General features: G+C 43.5%; 1 protein-coding gene and 1 pseudogene across 5 annotated transcripts in view; one reads left to right on the forward strand and one right to left on the reverse strand.

Moving 5' to 3' along the window:
* Positions 1-8,064: 8,064 nt before the first annotated feature.
* LOC308438851 (N-glycosylase/DNA lyase-like) lies at positions 8,065-8,803 on the reverse strand (annotated as a pseudogene). Its single transcript has one exon. The product of its transcript is annotated as an N-glycosylase/DNA lyase-like (transcript).
* An 11,388-nt stretch (positions 8,804-20,191) lies between these two features.
* UBAP2 (ubiquitin associated protein 2) overlaps positions 20,192-25,494 on the forward strand; it is a 71,525-nt gene continuing 66,222 nt past the window's right edge. For all 4 annotated transcript variants that reach the window (XM_080939980.1, XM_080939977.1, XM_080939978.1 and 1 more), the window contains exon 1: positions 20,192-20,284. The gene's annotated coding sequence lies outside the window, so the exon portion shown is untranslated. The remainder of the gene's footprint in view (positions 20,285-25,494) is intronic.

Raw genomic sequence — 25,494 nt, forward strand, 5'->3', positions numbered from 1 at the left:
CACTGAAGGATGATCTTCCCAAAGCTGGTGGAAAGAGATTGCAGCTAACTCTGAAAGACCCAGCAGTGCTAGGCTCAACTGCTTTCCAGGGCATGGAATCTGTAGCTGATCACTACATTTGCATTACAGACTCAGACCAGGCACTTGAATCAAAGCAATGACCAAAGACTGCAAGACACAGGAGGGTGGATAAATTAGTTGCAGCAGTTTGAGACTATGTCTACAAAGAGTGACATCCGTACAGGTCTGAACTAGCCTTTCCTAAAACAAGCTGGAGTACAAGATCTGAACGTACTGTTCCATTGTGTGGAGGAAATAAATATACATCAGGAGTTGGCTCTGCAGTTACGAGCATTTGTTGCTCTTTCAGACCTGAGTTTGGGTCTCAGCACTTGGTGGTTCACAACTGTCTATAACTCCAAGGGGATCCAAAACCTGCCTCTGAATTTTGAGGACAGTAGGCATTCATATTGTTATACACTCATGTGCAGGTAAAACACATTAAAAAGATCTTACATTACCTTTTAAAAATGACCACTGATGGGCTGGAGAGGTGGCTTCAGCAGTTAAGAGCACTGGCTGCTCTTCCAAAGAATTAGGGTTAGGGTTTAAGTCCAAGAACCCACATGACAGCTCACAACTGTATCTCCAGTCCCAGGGAAATCTGATGCCCTCTTCTAGACTTTGCTGAGTGTTGCATACATGTGACCCAAAAACAAACATGCAGGCTAAACACCCATACACATAAAATGATAAAAATGCTTAAATTTAAAAAAATTTTGTGAGAAGAGCTTGGCATTGAGCTCACTGACTAGTCCAGGATCAGAGTCCTGATTTTCCTGCCATGGTCTAAATTCTGGGATTAATAGCAAACAGTATTATACCTCTTACTCCTGAGTTTTCACTGTCACTGTAGGACTCTGGAACATGTTCAGAAAGGTGATTTAGAAGATGTGCTGTAGACCTGCCCTGGACCTCTAGTCTCTGGAATCTTGGCCCTATTCCCTTTTCCAGTCAGACTTTGTAGCAAACCACATACCACAGAGGGGTTTCCTGGGTTTTATGGTGCCCTCTTCCTGCCAACAGTTCCTCCTGCCAGGCCATGAAAGAATTTCCTTGTTCATTTTCAAGCTGCCTGCTTCATTCCAAATGAACTGTTGGCTGCTCTTGTCATTTCTTGGGTCCTTTGCTGGGAAAAAAAAAAAAAAATCTATGTTCATTAATGATCCTGTTTCCCTAAGGTTTTTTTTGGAGAGTGGGGGGGTCAGAGGTTTTTGTTCAGCCTGGTAAGAGCACATGCTGGCCTTGAATTAATCTACCTTAGCCCCCTCAGAGCTGGTTTACAGGCATGAACTACCACACCTGACCAAGATTAAGAAATTTTAGGATAATACTCATTTCCTGAGCTCAGCGCTTATTAACTGTATCCAGATCTGTAATTAACATCCTATGCTGTAGCCAGGAAGTAAATGTCAACCACTGCCTTCCATGACCTCCCTCACAACCCAGTCAGAGGACTGGAAAGATTTAAATCCTAAGTGTCCCCCACCCCCAGGTTCAATTGGTAAAGGCTGGTGGTAAGTGGTAGAGTCTCCTAGGAGGTGACAGGAAGTGGTCGAAAGCTGAGCACTGGGCTATGTACTTGAGGCAATGGAAACTCCTTTTCTTTGGACTCTCAAATCTCTCCCAGCTGGTTTTTTTTCCTACCACACAGTCCCAGCTATGATGTTCAGCTTTGTCATAGGCCCTAAAACAATGGGCCCAACAGACAAACTTCACCAAAAAAAAAAAAAAAAAAGAAAGAAAGAAAGAAAGAAAAGAAAACCTCAAGGGAAAAAATGATAGTGAGCGATGGGGGCAGAAGGATCGGGAGTTCAAAGGAAGTCTCAGCTACATAGTTCAAAGCCAGCCTAGCTACTTGCAAGCTTGTCTACACCCCCTTCCCCCAAGGATACCAAGAAGTCTGGACACAGCACACTCCTTTAATCCTAGCATTTTGGAGTCAGAAGGAGATTGGACTGGGGCTACAAGGTGAGACCCCATCTAAAACAACAAAACAAAAGGTATCACACCTTATGAGTGTTTATCTCTGGTTTGGTGATTTGGACATTTGCTAATAGCAGAGCTGGTTGCCTTGGTGTGAGGTATGGGACAGGTTTGGCTCCTTGGTGTGTTCCCTGAGTAACATCTTCATAACAACTTTTCTGCCCTTTAGTCTGCTGCACTAAAAGTGATCATATTTAGAGTTCCACCACTAGATTTTCTCTTTTTTTCTTTTTGAGATAAGGTCTCATATTGCCAAGGGTAGCCTTAAACTAATTTCCCCTGCCTCCAAAGTGTATGTGCCTGACTTGGACCTTTTTCTTCATGATGTGTGATAATGATTTTCTTTTTTTTCTTTTTGGTTGTTTTTTTTTTTTTTTTTTTTGGGGGGGGGTGGTCTTGTTTGTTTGTTTTTTAAACCAGGCTTTCTTTGTGTAGCCCTGGCTGTCTTGGAACTTGCTTTGTAAATTTAAGCTGGCCTCAAACTTAGAGATCCTCCTGCCCTTGCCTACCAAGTACTGTGATTAAGGATGTATGCCACCACCAGCACCCAGCTGGAGTGTATTTTAAGATTCTGACACAGATCCCTGAGAAAGGACATCTGCCCCTAGGTGCCATCTGCCAACAATGAGTACGAATGAGAGAGAAGGGGCAGGTTCTAGCTATACAGCTGCTTAGGGCTGTGCACTCAAAACAAGGACCTTCATTGATGGTGGGGAGGGGTGCTATAGTGTGAGTGTGGGTGTGAGTGAGTAGGTGTGTGTGTGAGTGGGTACATGAGTGTGTGAGTGAGTAGAAAAAGTGTAAAAAGTTTTCCTTTGATTTCTGGGAATTAGCAGGTACTGTAGGCAGGCATGCTGGTGCAGACAGATATAAGGACAGGTATCTAGTGTTAGCCAGACAGCAACACTACACAGGTCATGTCGGTAAATAAGGAAATGACCACAGTGGGTCAATGTCAGCCAGGCATGGTGGTGCACACCTGTAAGTAATCCCAACACTGGGGGCTGAGGCAGGATTAGTATTTCGATATGGGTCGATACACAGTTCAAGGACAGATTGGGCAATAGGAGATAGCCTCAAAAAAAAAAAAAAATATGTATGGTAGCACATACCTGTAACCCCAGCACTGAGGAAACAAGCAAGAGGACCACAAAAGTTTGAGACTAGCTTGATCTACATGGTGAGTGCTAAGCCATAGAGCAATACCTGGTCTCAGAACCATACCAAAAAGGGGGGGGGGGGCTAGCCCAATTGTAAAACACTTTTGTCTAGCATGCCCCAGGTCTTAGATTTAATCCCCAGCACAAACAAAACAACAAAAACCAAAGAGCCCCTCCCCCGAGTAAGCCAGGACTAGGGCATGTAATTCTAGCACTAGGGAGACTGAGGCAGGAGAATTGTCAGTTGAGTTCAATCCTTAGTACCCCATGCCAGGTGCAGTGGCTGACACCAGCTTGTAGCCTAGTGCACATAGGCAGGAGGATCAGAGGTTCAAAGGTTCAAGGTCAACTCTGGAGGCAAAAGCTGAGAGATTATTTATTTCTAGATGTATTTATTTATTTATTTACTATACAGTATTCTGGCCTGCATGTATGCCTGCAGGCCAGAAGAGGGCATTGGATCCCATTACAGATGGTTGTGAGTCACCATGTGGTTGCTGGGAACTAAACTCAACCTCTGGAAAAGCAGACAGTACTGTTAACCACTGAGCCATCTCACTAGCCCCCTGAGGAATCTTTTAAGTTCAAGGCCAGCCTGGTGGTCTACAGAGTGAGTTCCAGGACAGCCAGGGTTACATGGAGATACCCTGTCTGGGGTGGGAGTGGGGGAGGGGGGAGAGGTCACGGTCATTCTTGGCTCCCTCTCTCTTCCCTCGTCTCTCTTTCTGCACTCTGTAGAAGCACACATATCAGCCAGGGTGATAGCACATGTCATTAATCATCAGAACCTGAGAGGCAGAGGCAGGCCAATCTCTTTGAATTCCAGGCCAGCCTGGTCTACAAAGAGAACCCAGGGCTACACAGAGAAACCCTGTCTCAAAAATAACAAAACAACAAAAAAGTATAGTCATCCTTATTTATACACATAGCAGAAACCTAAAATATCTCTAGATTTGCCTACAGTTGGTATCTGGGCAGCACAGATACTTGCCAACCTTCAGCTGTGTACACTGGCACATACCAGTAATCCCAGTATTATTTGTAAGAGACAGGAAGATTGCCATTCCTTAGGTCATTCTAAACTACATACCCAGGTTCAGACTAATAAGAGCTACGTATTCTGTATTCAAGACCCTAATTCTGTATCAGAAGAAAAAGAAAAAGTTTACAGTAACTTCAAGCTAGTCTGTCTAGCCTTATGTGGCCAAGAAACACATCACATTCCCAGTAGGGGGAGCCAGAACTTAACCAAATTCTAGAGGCATCTCTCAGGAATCAGCAACACCTAGTGCGATTTGTACTATAAATGGGCCTTGTCTTGGTGTCCCAAGCCTACCGTGCCTGTCTCTAGGCAGCTGTTCAGCTAGCAAGCACTTCATTAAACCTCTCTGGAAGGATTTGACCTTCTTTGATCCAGGAATGGAGTTGCTTTATTCTTCAGGCTTTGAACAACCTGAGTCCCCGAGTCATTTACTGAGATTTTATAGTGGAGTTTACAGTCCTGGGAAGATGGTAGATATTTATTTTAACTCAGCCAGAATAACCATGAGCAACAAAGAGCAAAAACACTGAACTAGAGATAACACACAGCTTCAAGCCCTGGAGAGTCCCACCAGGCCCTTATCCAAACTCTGACCTGAAGCCTCATAATTCCTTCCGGTTGTAGTCCACCCTGTATAACCACAATTAGGCAATAGGCCAGCCTCAAGAAAAACAAGTGGCGTTTCCATAGGACTCAGGGAATCTGAGCAACCTAGAAAGAGAAACTGAAGACTGTGCTCCCTGAGAATCCATCTTCTCAGCCACGCCCAGGAATGAACCTATCCAATAATAAAGAGGCACTAGGAAGCAGATCTGAGACTCACCAGCGGTATCAGTTACCACTGCAGAAACGGGGGGGGGGGGGGGGGGGGTGAGTTTTGCCCCTGGGGACTACAGCATTAAATGATCCAATTAGGCTTCTGTTTTTGAGATGTTCCTTTCTGTATCTTTTCCCGTCTAGGTCTCCTGTACCTTTGTAGCTGGCTGTGGTTAAAGTTGAAAGCTTTCAGTAAGGGCTCTTCTCTAGCTGGTCAGGTCCAGGCAGGTAGGAACTGGTTTAACCTGCTTCTCAGAGTCTTGACGCCACCTCAGATTACTTAGACCTCAGGGAAAGGAAGTGGAGGGGTTCTGGGTCAGGACCTAATGTAGCCAAAGAGATCTATCCTTAACAGATCTATTTAAATATCTGTACTTAACTTGGAAGTCATTTGAGAAGTGGTTGTCTAAGTCAGGTCTCAGGCCATGAATCTGTCCCTAGTTCCCGTTGCTTTTATTGTTTTTCTTTTGTTTGGTTTTTTGAGACAGTTTCTCTGTGTCTCTTAGTAACAGCTCTGTAGACTAAGCTGATCTGGAACTGACAGAGATGATCCTGTCTCTGCCTCCTTAGTGGGATTAAAGGCGTGCACCACCACTGCCTAGCCCCATTTTGATTCTTAGTCTCCCTCCCATTTTGAACTCCTGGGCTCAAACAGCTTTCTGCTTCAGGCCCTAACACCACAGCAGGTGAGTATTAATTTTTCCTTTTCTTTTTCTTTTTCTTGGAGACTCAAACCCAAGGCCTTATGCATAGTAGGAAAGTCCTCTACTTAGCTCCATTTCAAATACTTATTTTTACTATTTTTAACCATGTATATGTGTGTCTTTGTACTGTGTATTTGAATGTGGGTTCCTCCAGAGGCCACCAGAGATGTTAGATCCCCTGTAGCTGAAGTTATATGGGTCCTGGGAATTGAATTGATGTTCTCCAGAACAGCAGTATACAGAACAGCAGTATATATGCTCTTAACTGTTGAACCATCTCTCCAGTCCTATCTGTAGACCTGTTCCCTTCCCATTCACTCTCTGTTTTCTCTCTGCTGCCCCCTCTGGTCCAATAGTGATCTTGTTGTTAAAAGTCACGGGACACCAATGTTGTGAAAAGATGACATCCCGGGTTTCAGCACCAATGTTAAGGATGAAGAGAGTGGGGGGCATATGGCCCATGGAGGTGCAGCAAGGCCTGGAGGCAAGGGGGATGCCTCTGGGGGACCCGTGTTGGGAATCTCTTTCCCCTGAGGGACCAGCCACATGACGGTATAGTACAGAATAGAGTTTATTCAGGTCATGGGAGAGTTAAGAGGGTGGTAGAGGCAGAGAGAGAGAGAGAGAGAGAGAGAGAGAGAGAGGAATAGAGGAAGAGTGGAGGATTAGAGGCTGGTCATGAGAACATGGAGAAAGAGGGGGGAAGGGAAGGGGAAGAGAGGAGGGGTAAGGGGGAAAGAGGAAGAGAGGTGAGAGGCAAGAGAGCAAGAGATAGAGGAGGGGGCAAGCAGCCCCTTTCATAGTATCAGGTCACTGGGGAAGAGCATACCTGGCTATTGTCAGGTAACTGAGGAGTGGGGTTTACAGAATCCCAACAGATCTAGTCTTTCTTCCTTGAAAAATGGCCCCAAGGTACTGGGACAAATCTTGTAATCTCTTTCTTCTTTCTTTTTAAATCAAGCTTACATCAGTTAGTTATCCATCAGTGTCTAGAATTTGATAGAATGTCCCAGAGATCTGTAAGCTAGACTTTGGGGCAAGCTACCTAACGTCTCTGTACTTTGGTTCCATTATATATAAATATCCCTAGGAGAAGACAGAGCTGTAAGGTAATATTTGGTTCTAAGTTGGTAACAAAGTAACTTTGCTTATTTGTCATTTTTGGTGTTGTTTTTGTTTGTCTCAAGTGCTGCCGATACCACCTGGCCACAAGGTGAAGACTTAACTATTAGAAAATGTAATCGTGAAGATCTGGGCATGCAGTGCATGCCTGTAACCCCAGCATTCTGTGAACAAGCAAGAAGATAGCAGCAAATTCAAGGCCTGTCTAATAACCTACTTAGTGAGTTCAAGCTAGCCAGGGCTTCACAGTAAGGTCCTGTTATACCAAGCCACACACTGTGGCACACATCAGTAAACCCAACACTTGGAAAACAGGAGTCATTCTTGATCATTATTAGTTATATAAGGTTCAAAGCAACCTGAGTTACATGCACCAAATACATAGACAGATAGACAGACAGACAGACAGACAGACAGACAGATAGATAGATAGATAGGCAGACAGGCAGACCATTTGACAAGAACATGGGTCTGAGCAGAAAAAAATGTATATACCTTGATGGAACATCTGGGTTTGGGGGAAGATGTATGTGTGTTCAAAGTATCTCAGCATTGAGAATTAGTGGTCTGGGACTGGAGAGATGACTTCAGCAGTTAAGCACTCTTCCAGAGGTCCTGAGTTCAATTCCCAGCAACCACATGGTGGCTCATAACCATCTGCAATGAGATCTGATGCCCTCATAAAAAATAAACAAATAAATCTAAAAAAGAGAGAGAGAGAGAGATTCTCTAACCTCAGCCCAACACCCCAGCATCACATTCTCCTCACCCAGTTCTCTATTGGCCAGAGGGCTCAGGGCCTTTACCCCTTACCCTTGTGGAAACAGTGGCCCAGTGGCCTACCCTGCCTTGGCCTAAGGGACTTCCTTGAGTAAACAATTCTTAGGAGAATCATAAAATGTGCCAACTGATAGCCATCTGACCCTCTAGAAGTCCCAGTTAGGATCCTGATGCATATGCTCACTAACCATTAGGCTTAAAGGTCAATATGCTTAGCCAATGAATTTAAATTATAACTTTGCTGACATAAAAAAATTTTAATTATAACTTTGCTGCACCCCTAAAAAACATAAAAACCGTTTGCCTTTTGGGGTCACCTCTCCTCTGGATGTAGGCCACCCCAGTGCACTGGACAAATAAACCTTTTGCTTTTGCATCGATCTCCAATCTCGTCTCATACATGGGAGCATGGGAGCCTCAAATAGATAAGACTCAATTCGGGTCTTACAGTAGGCTGCCAGCTGTAGTCACAATGGGCAGTCCTCCACACATGGACATTCATAGGCATAGCCTGGGGTTTGTCAAGGGCCATTAAGCAGATGCAGTCAGCCACCTTGGTGCCCACCACAGGCAGGGTGCAGAGGGCCTTGTGGACCTCTTCATAAGGGATCACTTGAAGCTGCTGCAGCCAAGCCAGCCCACCTTGCTCTTGGAGGATGCCTTTGGCGTTGGCACACACATATCGGGCACAGTACCCCAGGCCCAACTTCCTGAGGTGAGTCTACTTCTGGACCTGCCACGGCATAAAGGCCTGGGAAGCCATGATAAGTGACATCATTAAGCTGAATGAGTCGAGGTCCAAAGGCCCGGTACAGCCATTTCACCGTGCTAGTGAGGCAAGCAATGTTGTTAGAACAGATGAAAGAGAAAAGGCATTCAGTGGGGTCTTGTCTCACACGTTGGAATTTCGGGGCCACTCTTTGGAAGTGGGAATCCACAGAAGCCCATTGGCTCTATAGCTGAGCCAGGCTGACATCTAGCTGAAAGTTCTTCTCTAAGGCTTCCAGCTCCTCTAGGGTGGGTCTGCCAACCTGGTCCTGGTCTCCTCTGTACAGGTGCAGATGCAGCTCAGAGCGTGGATACAGGATAGGAGCCCAGAGGGTTGGGCTGGAGGTTAGGATGCGATGCCACATACTGCTTGGGTCCTAGAGTATGGGTCTGGTATAATTTTGAGTTTCCCTTTCCTTTAGGAAAGCCTTCAGCAAGCTCCCTAACCCCTACACTACCTACTCCCAGCTTTTATTTTCTGTCCAGCTCTATTAGCATTTATCTTTTCCTGTTACAAAATGTCAGAAAGCCTGTTTTGTTTTGTTTTTTTTCCTACTGATTCCTATGAATCATTCCTCTACTTCTTTCTGTAATTCTGTTTGCTTTTTCCACTTCCAACCATTAAAATTAAAGCAAAGGAAAAGGCATCCATCTCTCCAGGTGCCCCTCTTAGCCTAAGGGAAGTCTCCGAACACTGCCATCAAGCCTGTTTCTAAACCACAGCAGCCACTGCTGGAGCTGACCCTCACCTGGGGCTGTCATTCAACACAAAAGAATCCCATCCAGAAACTTTTGATCCCATGGAAAATTTCCCAGACTGAATGAGGCCATATGTACTAGCCGGTTTTTTTTGTCAACTTGACACAAGCTGGAGTTACCACAGAGAAAGGAGCCTCAGTTGAGGAAATGCCTCCATGAGATCAGCTGTAAGGCATTTTCTCAACTAGTGATCAAGGGGGGGAGGGCCCTGCCCATTGTGGGTGGAGCCATCCCTGGCCCAGCCCATTGTGGGTGGTGCCACTCCTGGGCTGGTAGACCTGGGTTCTATAAGAAAGCAGGCTGAGCAAGCCAGGGGAAGCAAGCCAGTAAGTAACATCCCTCCATGGCCTCTGCAGCAGCTCCTGCTTCCTGACCTGCTTGAGTTCCAGTCCTGACTTCCTTTGGTGATGAACAACAGCATGTAGAAGTGTGAGCTGAATAAACCCTTTCCTCCTCCACTTGCTTCCTTCCTGGTCATGATGTTTTGTGCAGGAATAGAAACCCTGACTAAAACAGGCCAACACTGACAATTAATTTTAGCTTTGCTCTTTGGACTGAATCAACTTTGGACAGAATCCACCTTGCTGTCTCCTGAGCCACCCAGGTGTCATATACCTGTGATTTCTATAAAGGTATTTATAAACTAGGCTACAATTTCTTTAAATGGAGCTATAGATGACCTTAAGATTATAGGGCTGGAGAGATGGCTCAGTGTTAAGAGCACTGACTGTTCTTCCAGAGATCCTGAGTTCAATACCCAGCAACCACATGGTTGCTCACAACCATGGGATCCAGTGCCCTCTTCTGGTGTGTCTGAAGGTAGCTACAGTGTACTCACATATGTGAAATAAATTAATTAATTAAAAAAACTTATAAAAAAGATTATTTACAATAAAACTACTGCTTCACAAAATAAAAAGCTGAAGAAGACAGAAGGGTCTTGGTCACATGCAAGTTAGTAGCCAGTGCCTCCTTTCACACACACACACACACACACACACACACACACACACACACACACACACAGTCCGCACTTCAAGCTCTTGGTTTTTACCATCAGTGAGAGCTGTGTTCCTTCAACCACAGCAGTTGGCATTTTTCTTTCTGACCTTTTGTTTTTTACGTTTTGCTGCTGGGCACTTTTACACATTTAAATGTAATGTGTTGTGAGAATAAATTTAACTGTATAAGAAAAGAAAAGAAGTTCTGTTTCAGTCTTATTTTTGTATTTTGTATTTGCTTCCTCGCTGTCTATGGAGGTGAGAAGGCAGCATTGGATGTCCTAGAACTGAAGTTACTCATGATTGTGAATAGATGCTGGGAATCATACCCAGGTCCTCTGCAAGAATAGCAAGTGCTCTTAACCTCTGAGCCATCCTTTTAGCCCTGTTGATTTTTATGGTATTGAGGATTTCAATGGTTGAACAGTTTACTGTCTCTAACCCCCCCACATACACTTTCTTTTCTTTTAAGAGTGTCTTTCATCTAGGAAATGGTGGTGCACACCTATAACCCAGCACTCCGGAGGCAGAGGCAAGTAGATCCCTGATTTCAAGGCCAGCTTGGTCTACATAGTTTCACTTGAGACCAGTGTGGTCTACATGGAAAGTTCAGGGACATCCAGGTTACATAGAGAGATGCTGTTTCAAACAAACAAAAGAAATCAAGCTATTTGTGGAGTACAATAATGTGGTCTGTGAGTTACAGACCAGAGTTCTAGGTTATCTGGGCATACATAGTGAGACCCTATCTCAAACAAACAAACAAATACCAAAACAAAACACTCCACCTCTTTTACAAGTACCAGGCATGCACTTGGTGCCCATATATGCATGCAAGCAAAACATTCTGACACATTAAATAAGTAAATTTGTATATCAAATGTCTCAAACAAGTTGATGTATTGAAGGCTCAGTTGCCAGCTGGTGTGCTTTGGGGAAGTGACTAGATTCTGAGGGATCCTTTGAGATCAATGCACTCAGCCTGATTTTATTCCTACCTTGGTTTTTGCCCACCAAGAGAAACTAGAACACAGGATATTTTATTAACTGAGCTTCCTTAAAGAATCTGAAGACCCAAAAGCCCTAACAAATGTTGAGTCAGGACTGGGATGTCTTTAGTTGGTGCTTTCCCAGCCATTTAAAGTTTAAGATTTAATCCCCAACACCATGTAAACTGGGTGGATGGTACTTTCCTTTAACTCCACTGCAGTGGGGGTGGTGGTTGGAAGAACAGAAATTCAAGGTTCTCCTTCTTTGGCTTTATAAGAAGTTAAAAGCCAGCACAAGCTACTTGGGGCCGTCTCAAAAAAAGGGGTGGGGGAGTAGGCCATAGAAATGGCTCAGTAGTTAAGAACAGTCACTTCTAGGAGACACAAGCTTAGTTCTCAGCACCCACATGGTGGCTTATGGTCACCTGTAACTCCAGGTCCAGACTATTCAATGCCTTTTGACCTCCGAGGGCATCAGACATATATGTGCCATGTAGAAAAAAACACCATATGCATAACATAAATTTAAGAAAAGGTTTAGCAATCCTTCCAATACTAGAATTATATCATGTATCAGTACATGGGTCATTTGGTTTTTAAGGGCCTGATACTAATTGGAAGTTAGTTAATCAAAGCCTGGGGACCATAGGTAAATGGATTTTAGGAACTCATTTCTGATTCCCACAAAGTCATACTTCAGCCGAAATAATAATGACACTCAGGAGAAGCTGAGGCAGGATAAAGACCTCTAGGCCAGCATGTTCTGTCTAGCAAGTTTAAGGGTAGAACTACACAAGGAACCCTGTCTCAATAGTATAAAATAGAATAAAATAAAAAACGCTTACCTGAATACCTGTCATTGCCAACAATGGTCCCTAAAGATGGTGTCCTGCACAGGTTGCTACCCCCAGTCTCAGTTGATTGCACAGAGGGTCCTCAGCCCTGTGTCCTATAGTAACCAGGGCCTATAGCTTTCCTTGGGTTAACAAGTTCAGATGAGATCTTTAAAATGTTTCAGGAATTTGTACATGAGAAGGCATAGCAAAAAATATTTTTAAATCTTTATTATTTATTTAGTTGTTGTTGTTGTTGTTTTTTTTTTTTTTTTTTTTTTTTGAGACAGGGTTTCTCTGTGTAATAGCCCTGGCTGTTCTGGAACTCCCTTTGTAGACCAGGCTGGCATTGAACTCTTACTCATAGAGATCCACCTATCTATGCATCCAGAGTACTGGGATTAAAGGCATGTGCCACCATGCCTGTATTTTTTTTAATTTAATGTGTGCCTGAGTGTGTGTGTGTGTGTGTGTGTCCATGTATATATACATTACATATACATGGTTCTGATTTTCAGATGGAGTAATTTTTTTAAAGTTTTATGTCTTCACTCTGTAGATCAGGCTGGTCCCACTTCATCAGATGAACCTGCCCCTGCCTCCTGGGTGCTGGGATTAAAGGTGTGTGCCACCACATCTGGCTGAAAGGCTTTATTTTAAACATTTTTTATTTTTATTATTGCTTTTATGTGTGTGGGTGCTTTTTTAAAAAGATGTATTTATTTGTTATTTATTTGAGTACACTGTAGCTGTCTTCAGACACCCCAGAAAAGGGCATCAGATTCCATTACAGATGGTTGTGAGCCATCATGTGGTTTCTGGGAATTGAACTCAGGACCTCTGGAAGATCAGTCAGTGCTCTTAACCACTGAGCCATCTCCCCAGCCCCGTGAGTGGGTGTTTTACATGCATGTATGTCTATAAGTTGTTTGGTGTCCTTAAAATCCAGAAAAGGGTATTGAATCCCCTAAAACTGAAGTTATAGACAGTTTTGAACTACCACATGGTTGCTGGGAATTGAACCTAGCCCTCTGGAGGAACAGTCTGTGCTCTTAACTGCTAGACCATCCCTCTAACCCTTTTAATGGAGGACTTATTCTGCCCCCAGGCTTGCCTTGAATGAACACTAATCCTCCAAGGTAGTAGGAATCCTACTTTGTGGGTTCTTCTTTTCCTCACCCTTTATCCCTCCTCCCCAATTTCACCCTTATCACTAGATAGTTTAAAAAAATGAGGGGAGAAAGGAGGGGAGTGGTGAGCAGAGGTGATCAAGGGGGAGATTTCCTTCCTTTTGTTTCTTCTTTGAACGAAGTCATTGGTAAACTGCAAGCATCCCCACCTAGAGAGGCTCTAACCTTTATACACCCTCTGAAAAGTTCCCAGAATTCCAAACATCACACAATCATAGAAACTATCTGCAGCTGGTAAAATCATGCCTCTTTTAGAGCAAGAGGCAAATCATAGTTAGCTGCTACAGACAGTCTGAAGACACATCACGCACCTGGGATTAAAATGAAAACACCGTTCTATAACATTTCTGTTATTTATTTATTTATTTACTTATTTATTATATATAAGTACACTGTATCTGTCCTCAGACTCACCAGAAGAGGGCATCAGATCTCATTACAGATGGTTGTGAGCCACCATGTGGCTGCTGGGAATTGAACTTAGGACCTCTGGAAGAGCAGTCAGTGCTCTTAACCACTGAGCCATCTCTCCATCCCCATTTCTGTGTTTTTTAAAGAAACCAAAACCCCAGAGTTTTCACCACACAGGAATTATAGGTCAGACAGCCACACCTCAATTCACAAAAATAAGTGGATAATACACACAAACATGTACGTGTAAATACATATCTATCTTCTTACTAGAATATGAATAATTTAAAGACAAAGATTGATTCATTGTCTCTGTGTCTTGGGCATTTATTTAGCAAACAGTTGCTTTTCCAAGGGGAAGGCAAAGGGAATAACAGCTGCTATTTCTGGTCTGCACATTCTTCTCTGAGTGAGCTAGAGCCAGGGAACGTAGCTCAGTTGGTAAGAGTTCTCCTCTCTTATGTGTTTGATCCCAGAAACACGTAACACCAGGTGTAGTAGTACATACCTATAACCACAGCATTTGAGATGTGGAGGCAGGGAGATGAGAGGCTCAAGGCCATCCTTGGTTACATATGAAGTTTCTGGTCCAGATGGGATTCATGAGACCTAATTTCAAAAGGTCTGGTAAGTAATCTCAGCACTTGCAAGAGTAAGGCTAGAGGATTGCTAACAGTTCCAGGCCCATTTAGTCTACTAGGTAAGACCCTGTCTCAAAACAATACCAAGCTGGACATGGTGGCCCATGACTTCAATCCCAGCACTAGGTGTCAGAAGTTGGTGGATCTCTATGAATTTAAGGCCAGTGGTTTAAACAGTGAGATCAAGATAGCTAGGACTGCAAACTGAGATCCAGTCTGAAAAACAAAACAACAAAAATCAAAACACACACACACAAAGAACATTGTTTGCTTCCTACCAGGAAGCTGGAGATGAATTCAGAGCTCATTTCCCATATGAACTACCCACTTCACAATTTTCCCAAGAGTAGAGCTCGTTGTCAGGCAAGATGAGAGCATTGTGGCTTATCCTTAACTAACAGGCACTTGCTTTTGTCTTAAGAAGAAAACAGGTGTACCCACTTTGTTCTTGGCCCAGAACAGGCTTCAAACTTGGAGATTTGTCAGACTATACAGGTTGTTGAGCCCCTCTGTTCCTCCTCACACACGGTTGTCCTTAGAATTACTCACCATGATCAGGGCAACTTTCTTCTGGCAGTAACATTTGGAGAATCTTAGAAACCCAACAGAAAAGTTTTGCACCAGTTTAAACACAGTTAACAAGTGAGTAGTCAGGGCAAATATTTTTTTTCTTTAGTAACCACAGCTGGCATGAACCAGTGCCATATTAGCAGCAGAGGATCTGAGGGCGTGACTGTCTCATTTCAAACACCAACACCTGTCACTCTGCTGTTAAGAGTTTAATCCCCCAGTGTTTCAAGGAGACTTTTCTGCTTCTAAAGACCCCCACTGACATTCTTATGGAAAAAATCAGGGATTAGTAACTGGAGGGAATAAATTCTTTAGCCTGACATGTAAAACATTGCACAGATACCTCCAACCCTATGCTTGTCTTACAGAGACCCCCAAAGCACTGTCCCTTCAGACAAACTGAATTTTTTCTGCCTGGGGCTCACACAATTTCTCTGCCAAGAATGTCTGCCTGGAATATCTGCTAACCCATCGTCTTCCAGGCTTGCTTCTTTTTTATTTAGCACATAATAATTGTAATGTGAAGTATTCCTTCAAGGCTCTTAAGGTATTTTAACATTTATTTACTGTAAATGTGTATGTGAAAACACTTCATATGGAAGTGGAGGTCAAAGAATAATGTGCAGGATTCTGTTTTCTCCATTCACCATGTGGGTTCCAGTGTCTGCATTCAGGTGCCTGGTTTGGTGGTCAGCCCCTTTATGTGCAGAACCATCTCACAGGCTCTAATTATTTGATTTCATTTTACTTTTTTTGGTGCTTGTAAGGAAAGAGCTTGATTGATGGAACCATCTCCCTAGCATTCAGAATATATTGTTATTTGTAATAATAGTAAGAACTTTCCGAGTGCATGTGATACTGGGCATCAAACTTAAGGGCTCTCTTACCCAGCCCTGCTCCCAGCCCTATCAGGGAGTATTGAGTCCATTTATTTTCTGAAGTCTCTGACATGTGTCATTTGCATGAGCCTGGAAGTGTCCTACAAAGCTGGCAGGATACGTCTCCTTTACATAGATAAAGAAGCAGGCCTGGAAATATTTGGAGATTTTCCCTTTAGTGGTAGGAGTGGTAGGAGTTGAACTCAGGACCTCCCAGTAAGTCACATCTCCCAACCCAAGGATTAGTAATAATGGTCAGTTAGGAGGGAACCTTCTGGCTCTTTAGAGAACTAAGATAGTATAGGGTCATTAGATTGTTTTGGGGAGGAGCTGTCTTAGGGTTTCCATTACTATGAAGATACTCCATGACCAAGGCAACTTCTATAAACAACATTAAACTGTGGCTGGCTTGCAGGTTCAGAGGTTCAGTCCATTATCATTATGGTGAGAAACATGGCAGCATCCAGGCAGGCATGGCACTTGAGGGGCTGAGAGTTCAACATCTGGTTTGGAAGGCAAACAGCTGTCTTCCAGGCCTCTAGGAGGAAGATCTTCAAGCCCACCCCTATAGTGACACACTTCCTCCAACAAGGCCACACCTATTATTCCAACAAGGCCATGCCTTCTAATTTTGCCACTCCCTAGGCCAAGGATATACAAACTACCACAGGGGCTATTGCATCTAGGTTATAACTGTAATTAATGAAGTGTGTGCGTGTATTTGGTGGTATGTGTGTGTTTGTCCCTGTACATAGCCTGGAGGTTGATTTTCGGGTGCCTTTTCTGATTTTTTTTTTTAACTTAGGTTTACTTTTATCTTTTGAGAGTGTTACCCTGTGTAGTCCTGGCTACTTGGAATTTGCTATGTAGATTGTAGACTGGTATGACCTCTAACTCACAGAAATCTGTCTGCCTCTGCCTCCCACAAGTTCACACCCAGAGTCTCAGGACTGGAATGACAGAGAGTTGTGAGCTACCATGTAGGTGCTGAGAACCAAACCTGGGTCCTCTAAAAAGTAGCAGTGCTCTTTACTGCTAAGCCAACTCTCGGGCTCTACTTGCTGCTCTTGCAGAGGAACCTAGTTCAATTCCAGTATTTGTTGGAACTTTAACTTCAGGGGATCTGATGCCTCTGGGCTCCAGGGGCACAGATACTGGTGCACATTCTTGTACTCATACATAGTTAAAATAACAAAATAACTGTGGCTGGAGAGATGGCTCAGAGTTTAAAAGCACTGGCTGCTCTTTCAGGGAACCGGGATTATATTTCTAGCACCTACGTGGCAGCTCCTATGCCCTCTTCTGGCCTATTCAGGTACTTCAAGCACACGGTAAACATACATGTATACAGACAAAACACACACACACATAATAAACATAAAAATAAGGGTGCTCGTTGTGAAGCCACACATCTTTAATCTCAGCACACTTGGGTGGTTGAAGCAGATGAGTTTATGACTAGCTGGCCTACATGATGAGAACCTTTCGAAAAACAAAACAAAACAAAAAATGAAATTAAATAAAAAATAAAGAAAAACAATAAAATAAAGTTTAGTTTTGTTTTTGAGGTCAGGTGGTTTATGGATAGACTATCTTGAGCTATCCCAATTCAATCTGACTAGACAGGGTCTCAGGCTGTGGATAGGAGCACAGTAGTAGATTGCTTGTCTCTTATGCCTGAGACCCTGACTTCAATCTCCCATACTTTCTATTTATTGACCTTCCTTTTGAGACAGTTGTTTTGAATTTGCTGTGTGGCTGAGGGTAAACTCCTTCTGAACCATCTGCCACTACCTTCCTCACTAGAGGTCACAGTAGTATGTCACCATGTACTTACAGCCCCCACAGCTAGACCCCTAGGCTTCTCTGCGTAGCCCTCCTTAGCTGTCCTGGAACTCTCTAACTCAGGGATCCTCCCCCTGCCTACAAGGGATTAAAGATGTACACAGCTAGGCTAGCCTCCTGCCTACAAGGGCAAGAATTTAAGGCATTAAACACTTCTCCCCTCCCTTTCTTTTTCTCTCTCTTCTTCTTCTCTAGAAACAGAGATGCTCTGTGTAATCCTGTCTGTCCTGGAACTGGTTTTGTAGTTCTTGAACTCAGAGATCTGCCTGTGTCACTACTGCCTAAGTCTTTGACTTTCAATAGTGGATTTAAAATTATTATTATTATTTTTTTAAAGATTTATTTATTATATATGAGTACACTGTCGCTGTCTTCAGCCACACCAGAAGAGGGCATCTGATCTCATTACAGATGGTTGTGAGCCACCATGTGGTTGCTGGGAATTGAACTCAGGACCTCTGGAAGAGCAGCCAGTGCTCTAAACCACTGAGCCATCTCCTCAGCCCTTAAAATTATTTTTTAAAATCTTAGACTTTCCCATACATTTCTATAAAACAAGAAAACACAGAGACTGAACTGACCAGACACAGTTAGTAGATCACTGGCCAAGAAAGATAAGATACACTTATACATGAATAATCAGGATAATATATTCTTTTTGTTACAGGTCAGCCTGAGCATTCTTTAATTCAGGCAGGAAAAAAAGGCTTCTCTTGAACTGGGAAGGACTGTTTAAAATTTCAATTGTCTAGCCAGGTAAGTTAAATAGATCAAGTCTATTAGTAACTAGCAAGCTAGTAATTAGCATTGTATCCCCATCAGTATAAGAAAAATTCCCTTTCCATCTTGCTTAAACCAGGTGCATCTTAAGGGTACAAATAGGGTATGAAAATAATTTTGTTTGTTGAGGGCTTATTGTGTGCCAATCAGATACTTTATATAATCTCTTTTTCTTTCCTGGGATAGGTTCCTCTGTTGTTGCCCTGGCTGTCCTGGAACTTGCTCTATAAACTAGACAGGGTGGTCTCAAACTCAGAGATCAGCCTGCCTCTGCCTCCTAGGGATGAAGGCTACACCATCACTCCGGGATACTTAACCTCTTAATTTCTACAATCCAGGAAAACTCAAATTGAGGTAATGTTTACTGAACTCCAATGTTGTGAATGTATCTAACCTAACACATAGATACAGTAACACTGTATTATGTTTGAATGTATAATTTTTAACAAGATACAGCTCAGCTGTTTAGAGCACTTGTCTTTCCAGAGGGTGTTGGCTTGATTTCCAGCACCTAGATTATGGATTATAACTCCAGTTTCAGGGGATCCAATCCCATTTTCTGACCAGGCATATTATATGGTGCATATATGGATACAGGTAAAACATACATACACATTTATATGTATGTATTTGAAATATATTTTACTAACCAGGCATGGTGGGTGGCTCTGGTTTGTAATCCCACCACTTGGGAGACCAAGGCAGGATGACTGCGGAATTAGAGGTCACCAAGTAATGCACAATGAAGCTGGGTTAGTCTGGGCTGGAGAGAAAGGGTTTTCAACAGTTTTTTTCCCTTAAAGGTAAGCTAGTGATTAATCATTATCTGAGTGCAGCGGTGTCACATGCCTTTAATCCCAGCACTCGGAGGCAGAGGCAGGTGAAGAATCTCTTGAGTTTGAGGCCAGTATGGTCTACAGAGCAAGTTCCAAAACAGGGAAGCCAAAACTCCACTATTTTTGCTTAATAGCCTGAGGTTAACATCTTTACTAAAAGGTGGATCAGGTAACTTCTCTACCAGAAAAACCTGATTTAGGTTTCTTAGGCCAGAAAGTAACTCTTCCTTTCATATTTGCAAAACCGGCCGGATCCTAGTAGCCTCTTGGGCTACAACACGACTGTATAAATCTCTAACATCGCATAGGCGTTCAAGAAATGGTAGTCGTCTGCTGTAGAAGAGAGTTGGGAATGCGGAAAGCAATCCGCATTTGAGTACACTTAAGGCCTTCAGCAGGAAGACGTTCTGGGTGCCTTGTTTGGCGGCTGGCCGTTGGCGTTTTCCCGCGCAGAAAGCAGGGCGGAGCGCCAGTCCCGCAACGTGGTAGCTGGAGCTACTCTCCGCCAGAACTACACATCCCTGCAGGAACTACGCTGGTTCGCTTGGTAGGAGGCACCCATTGGTACCAGCTCGGAAGCTAGCTATACCACGCTCGTAGGGGCCAGAGTCAGGAGAAGTATCTACAAGCTCGCGGAGAAAAAGTAGCCTTACACAGTGCTTCTGTCGCGCAGCACGCTGGGAGTTGTAGTTCGCTCCCACAACGTCTAGAAGCCAGGCTTGCTTTGAGTGGTTGTACCATGTCACGTGACCACAGGGACGCACGCAACGAGTATCTTGCAGTGTCTCTGAGGTCATCATAGCGCGACCGCACGCTTTAACAGTGGGTTCTCTGTAGGCCGCGGATAATACGATCCTGAAACCCTTACCGCAAGCAATGCCAGCATTCCCCTCGCCTCTACACAGTCCCTCTCGCTTAGCTCCCAGAGCTGTGCCAGCCAGCCGGGTAACACCGTTTAAGCTTCAAGTACTGGCTCCACCCTCTCCCGTGACGTAGGAACCACGTGACGGGCAGGGCCGCCTCTGCCGCCGCCGCCGCTTTGTAAGAGGCACATTGGCAGGTAACGAGCGGCGGCGGCGGCGTCGGGTCCCGAGTCCAACGAGAGCTGCAGCGGTAATTGCCACCTTGTCCCTTTCGGCCTCTTTTTCAGAGCCCTGAACCCTGCAGTGTGTGCTTTCTGGACCTGGTCTAAGGTCTTCTGAACTCCTAACCCCCTGTGGGATGCCTCTACGTCTACCCGGGTGGACCGGGCCGAGCTTCCTTCGCTGGCTTCATGTTCCCGTAGTGTGTCCAGGCCTGGGCACTCTCTTTCCTTTCCCGCTCGGGTTGCCCTGTGCTTCCTGCTCCCCCCATCCTAGTTGGCCGGCCCCACCCAGCCCCAGGGGGCGCTTTCCCCTCCCCCCTTTGGGTTTTTATCCTGGAGGGTGTGGTTTTCTCTCCCACCTCGGTCCCTGTGTGTTGGCTGGAGCTTCGCCACGCTGTCGCCCTCATTCTGACCACCTTTCCGCTTTCTCTTCTGGCGCGGGTCCTGGGACTGGTCTTAGAGCCCAACTTCTGCGCTCTAGTCTTTCTACTTAACCTGAAGGCATAGTTCAATTTTACTACTTTTCTTTCTTGAGGTCTTAGTGTTAGTTGAAACTCGTTTTCTTCCTTATGCCCTTAAGTCTGGTTGTGTCATAGTTTGTTCTTTAATTTAAGAGTGCTTGTGGATTGTAAAGCTTGCCGTTTGAAATTCTGATGCTAGTTCTTGAAGCTGGACGTTCCAACTCAGTTTTCCTTACCAGTTCTTTTATCACGTTACTGTTCAGCTTTCCTTCCTTCCCCCCTGCATTTTTCAGTTTTAGTCACCCCAGCATAGCAACTGTCACCACTCAGGACTCTTGTTTTCTCTTGAGGTTGGTTTTAGAATTCTTCCTGTTGTTTCTTGCTTTAACATAATATTATAGCTTACTACCACTTCTACGCCTTTCTACTTGATTTCCAGGCGGCACATTCTGCATACTTTCTACTTTTCTCCAGCAATTGTGTATGGTAATAATTGGAGCTTTAGGTGATTCCATGAAGTACCTAGAGATCGTCTGTTGGAAAACATGCCTGTTTTGGGGCGTTTTTGAGAGAGGGTTGCACTCACTACCTAGCCAAGGCTGGTTACAGGTTGGGTAGATTACAGGCAAACATTACTGTGCCTGGTTACAGTGAACTCTTTTCCTTTTTTTGTCTTTTTTTTTTTGTTTTTAGTTTTCTTTTAAACCTCCCTTAGGTTTTTCAAGAAAGGGTGTTTCTGTGTGGTTCTGACTGTCCTAGAACTTACTTTGGTAGAAGGGAGGTGATTATTATACCTAAGTTCTCCTTTAGTGTAGCTGGTTCTTTGGTATGGTCTTTACCTATTTTAGGAAAGAATAAGTCCTACTCTTTGGATGTGGTCCAGTATATCTAGTCTGCCTTCAGGGCCGCTTGGCTAGGGCCATTTTTCAGTTGCTATGAGATTTGTGTTATTGGGCAAATTATATCTGCACTTGCTTGTTGTCATTATGTTCTTGCCTGATTTTTCCTACTGAGGGTTCATTCACGTTCTGTAAGAGATCCCCCCCACCCCCATGGGAGACCTGTATGCTTCCCATACTTAGGATTTTTTCCTTGTTGCCTTCAAAAACTTCTGACCTTCAAAAACTAAACATTCAGAGAAAGGGAAATTGTTTTGTTTGAAATATGGGTGGAAGTAGTAACATGGAAGAGAATGAGACCATGAGAAAAGATTGTGGTAGATGCTTCTCTGGCCTGTTTCCGGTTGCTCTTGTTTCCTAACCCTATGGTGTCTTTAAATTGGGTTAGCCATGGTCACATGGAACTTCTTTGGAACCACTTTACTTCTCTTTCCCGGTAACTGAAGTGCCCATCAGTACCCTCTCTTAGTGTTAGCTTGAGTACATTTTATTGTTTTGGGAGAAATAGTGGAAGAACATGGCTACAAGAATGAGTTTATTTAAATAAATGCACATTTGAGATGATGTTTTAGCCAAGATATTTAGCTAAGCTGGCCTCAAAATCTGCCAGCCGCAGTTTGAGGGCTGGAAGTATAGGCATGTGACATACTATTCTGGCCTTGTTTTAGGTTTTGCTGTTTACCCCTTAAGGATATAAAATGCATCTGGAAAGTATAATCCTGTCTTGCAGTATAGTCGTGGTCTAAAGTGATTTTACTTTCCATTGTTACCTTTGACATTGTTTTTGTTAGTTTGAAGCAGAGGCTGCCTGGGAGTGTAGCTATGATGTGTTACTTTGTAGCCAGGCTGGTTCTAGCACAGGCCCATTCTCCAGATGCCAAGTGCAGCATAACAAGTCTGACCTCCACTTACACACTGTGGGCCACGTTTACCCACATAAAAATTAAATAATAATGTTTTTAAAAAGTTGGGGGGTGGAGAGATAACTTAGTGGTTAAGAACACTGATTTTTTTTTTTTCTAGCCGTCCTGAGTTCAATCCCTAGCAACCACATGGGGGATCACGACCATCTGTGATGTGATCTGTGATGTGATCGGATCCCCTCTTCTGGCATGAAGATACCCATGCAGATGGAGTACTCATATACATAAAATAAATTTTTAAAATGAAAAGTTGTTAGGAATGTGGGAGTGTGGGGGAGATTCAGTAATGGAGAGCTTCCTGCCCAAGAATGAGGCTTCATCCTCAGCTCCAAGAAAAAAAGTTTTTTTTCTTTATTTAGACATGTAAAAGTTGTTTCTTAAGCTTAAAAAATTAATATTTTTCAGGGTCTGGGGAAATGGCTGAGTGGCCTAAGAACAGTTGTTGGTCTTACAAAGGTCCCAGGTTCAATTCCCAGCACATACATAGTGGTTCACAACCATCCAATTCTCTCTTATGACTGCCTCAGGCCCTAAGCACACACATGGTGTACATATGTAGACACAGGCAAAATACACAGGACATAAAATTTGAAATTCTAATAAAATAATTTTCTTTAAAAATTTAAAGATTTGTTTTTGCTTTATATGTATGACTGTTTTGCCTATCTGTATACTGTGTGAAGAGTCATCTGATCCAGTGGTATTAGAGTTACAAATGTGTGTGAGTCACCATGTTAGTGCTGAAAACTGAACACAGGTCCTCTGCAAAAGCATCGTTGTTCTTAATACTGAGCAGTCTTGCTAGCCTCAAGATTATCCCTCTTCTAGTGTGCATAAGACAAAGTATTCATACAGTAAATAAACAAATTTAAAGAAAAAGATTGTAATTGTCATAACATGCTGATTTGTTTTTTTTTCAAAAAGGATTTATTTTTATTTATGTGAGGACACTACAGCTATACTTCAGACACATCAGAAGAGAGTACCAGATCTCATCACAGATGGTTGTGAGCCACCATGTGGTTGCTGGGAATTGAACTCGAGATCTGGAAAAGTAGCCAGTGCTCTTAACCACTGAGCCATCTCTCCAGCCCCAACATGCTGCTTCTTAAGATAGCATAGTAAACCCAATATATCATTCAGTCTCACAAGCCTAGACTATGTGTGTCCACTATATGTACTTTAAAAGCTAAGATTTCTCATTGAAAAAGTATTGGGTCAAGAGAATAAGTTAGTTTCTGTTTTGTTTTTTGACACTATATATGCAAAGCATCAGCAAATTTATGAAGAACCTCCTGCTGGGATTGTAGGCTGGGGTTACCAAGTATGTACCACATCTAGATAAGAGGCCTGAAAAAATGCACATGTAAGACAGGTGCGATGGCACTTGCCTTTAAGCTGAGCCACAGCATAAGGGAGGCTGAGACCAGCCTCAACTTAGCTAGCTGGGAATTGAACTCAGAATCTCAGGAAGAGCAGTCAGTGCTCTAACCACTGCACCCTCTGCCCCAACAATTACAGTCATAATCCTATTTCACAGTGAGGTTGTTAGTATTCTCATGTTAGGTTCGGTGACTGTCCTTGAACTCAGATCTTTATCTCTACCTTCTGAGTACTGGGATCATAACTCTGGCTGGCCTGAAGCTACGAGGCTGGTCTCAAATATTCTGTGGTTTTTCTTTTAGGTCTGCTTCCTAAATGCCTGGATTAAATTTCTGGGCCGCTGTGTCTGTTCCCCCCCTTCTCCCCTATTCCAGATAATTGTCAAGGATGGATGGCTCTGAACTATGTCTGTACTTAAAGACAAGAGGTGAAGGCAGGAGGTTCAGGTGTGCTACTTGTGGCATTCCTCCTTCCTGTCTCACTAGTTAGGAACACAGGAGTGCTCCAAATCCTGTGAATAGTTGATTTTATTAGGATTTAGAGCAATTGTTCTCAACCTGTGAATTGTGTGACCCCTTTGGAGGATAGTCTAAAGACTCTTTCACAGGGCTTACTCCAGACCATTGGGAAAAAGAGATTTATATTACTATCCAGAACAGTAGCGGAATTAGTTATGAAATAGCAACAGAAATATTTTATGGTTAGGAGTCACTGCAATATGAGGAACTAGATTAAAGGGTCGGCAGCATGAGGAAGGTTGAGAACCATTGCTCTAGACCTTTTGCTGAAGCTTAGCTTCCTGCTTCTGTTATTTATTAACTTGTCTTTAGAACTTTTCTAGATTAAAGTACTGTTGTATATATACAATTATGCTGTGTGCACCAGTGTCATATGGGGGTTAGCTCTTGTGTTCATGTCTGCCCTTAGGGCAGCTGGAGTTACAGGCAGTTGTGAGCTACCCAATGTGTGTGGTGGAAACTGCAACATACACTCTTTAATTGCTGAGCCATATCTCCAGTGTGCCCCAGCCCTAAAAAGACAATCTTATTGCACTCCTAGCTAACCTGAGATTCTTGTATACCAGACTGTCCTTGAACTTACAGAGGTTTCTCTTCTGAGGTGCTGAGAAAAAGGCATGCTCCACTATGCCTATTTTATACAAAGTTTTTTTTTTTTTAATGTATTTTTATCTTAAATTTTGAGAAGCTATAGAGGCGTGAGATCACAAGGAGTTCCAGGACAGCCAGAGCTACATAGACCTTGTCTCAAAGTAACGTAAGGATGGAGGCGATGCAGCCCTGTAGTGGTGTGTCCCTTTATCTTTCTCGATTTCGTTTCTAGCACAGATCCCTTCTTTAGAACAGTAGTGATTGGAAAATATCCCTGCATACTGGGGTAACCCAGGTATCACATGAGCCAAAAGCCTTGTCAGTTAAATGGCCTTTTACTCTTTTATTACCATAGACGATAGGATAGAGCTAACAGAACAAGATGTATCTAAACCAAGGTAGGTAGATACTCTAATGGTCAGGCAGGGAGTAGGACAGGTTTTATTTGTTAGATTGTGGTGATA

This window comes from Micromys minutus, assembly GCF_963924665.1.
Source record: "Micromys minutus genome assembly, chromosome: 28".
NCBI lineage: Eukaryota > Metazoa > Chordata > Mammalia > Rodentia > Muridae > Micromys > Micromys minutus.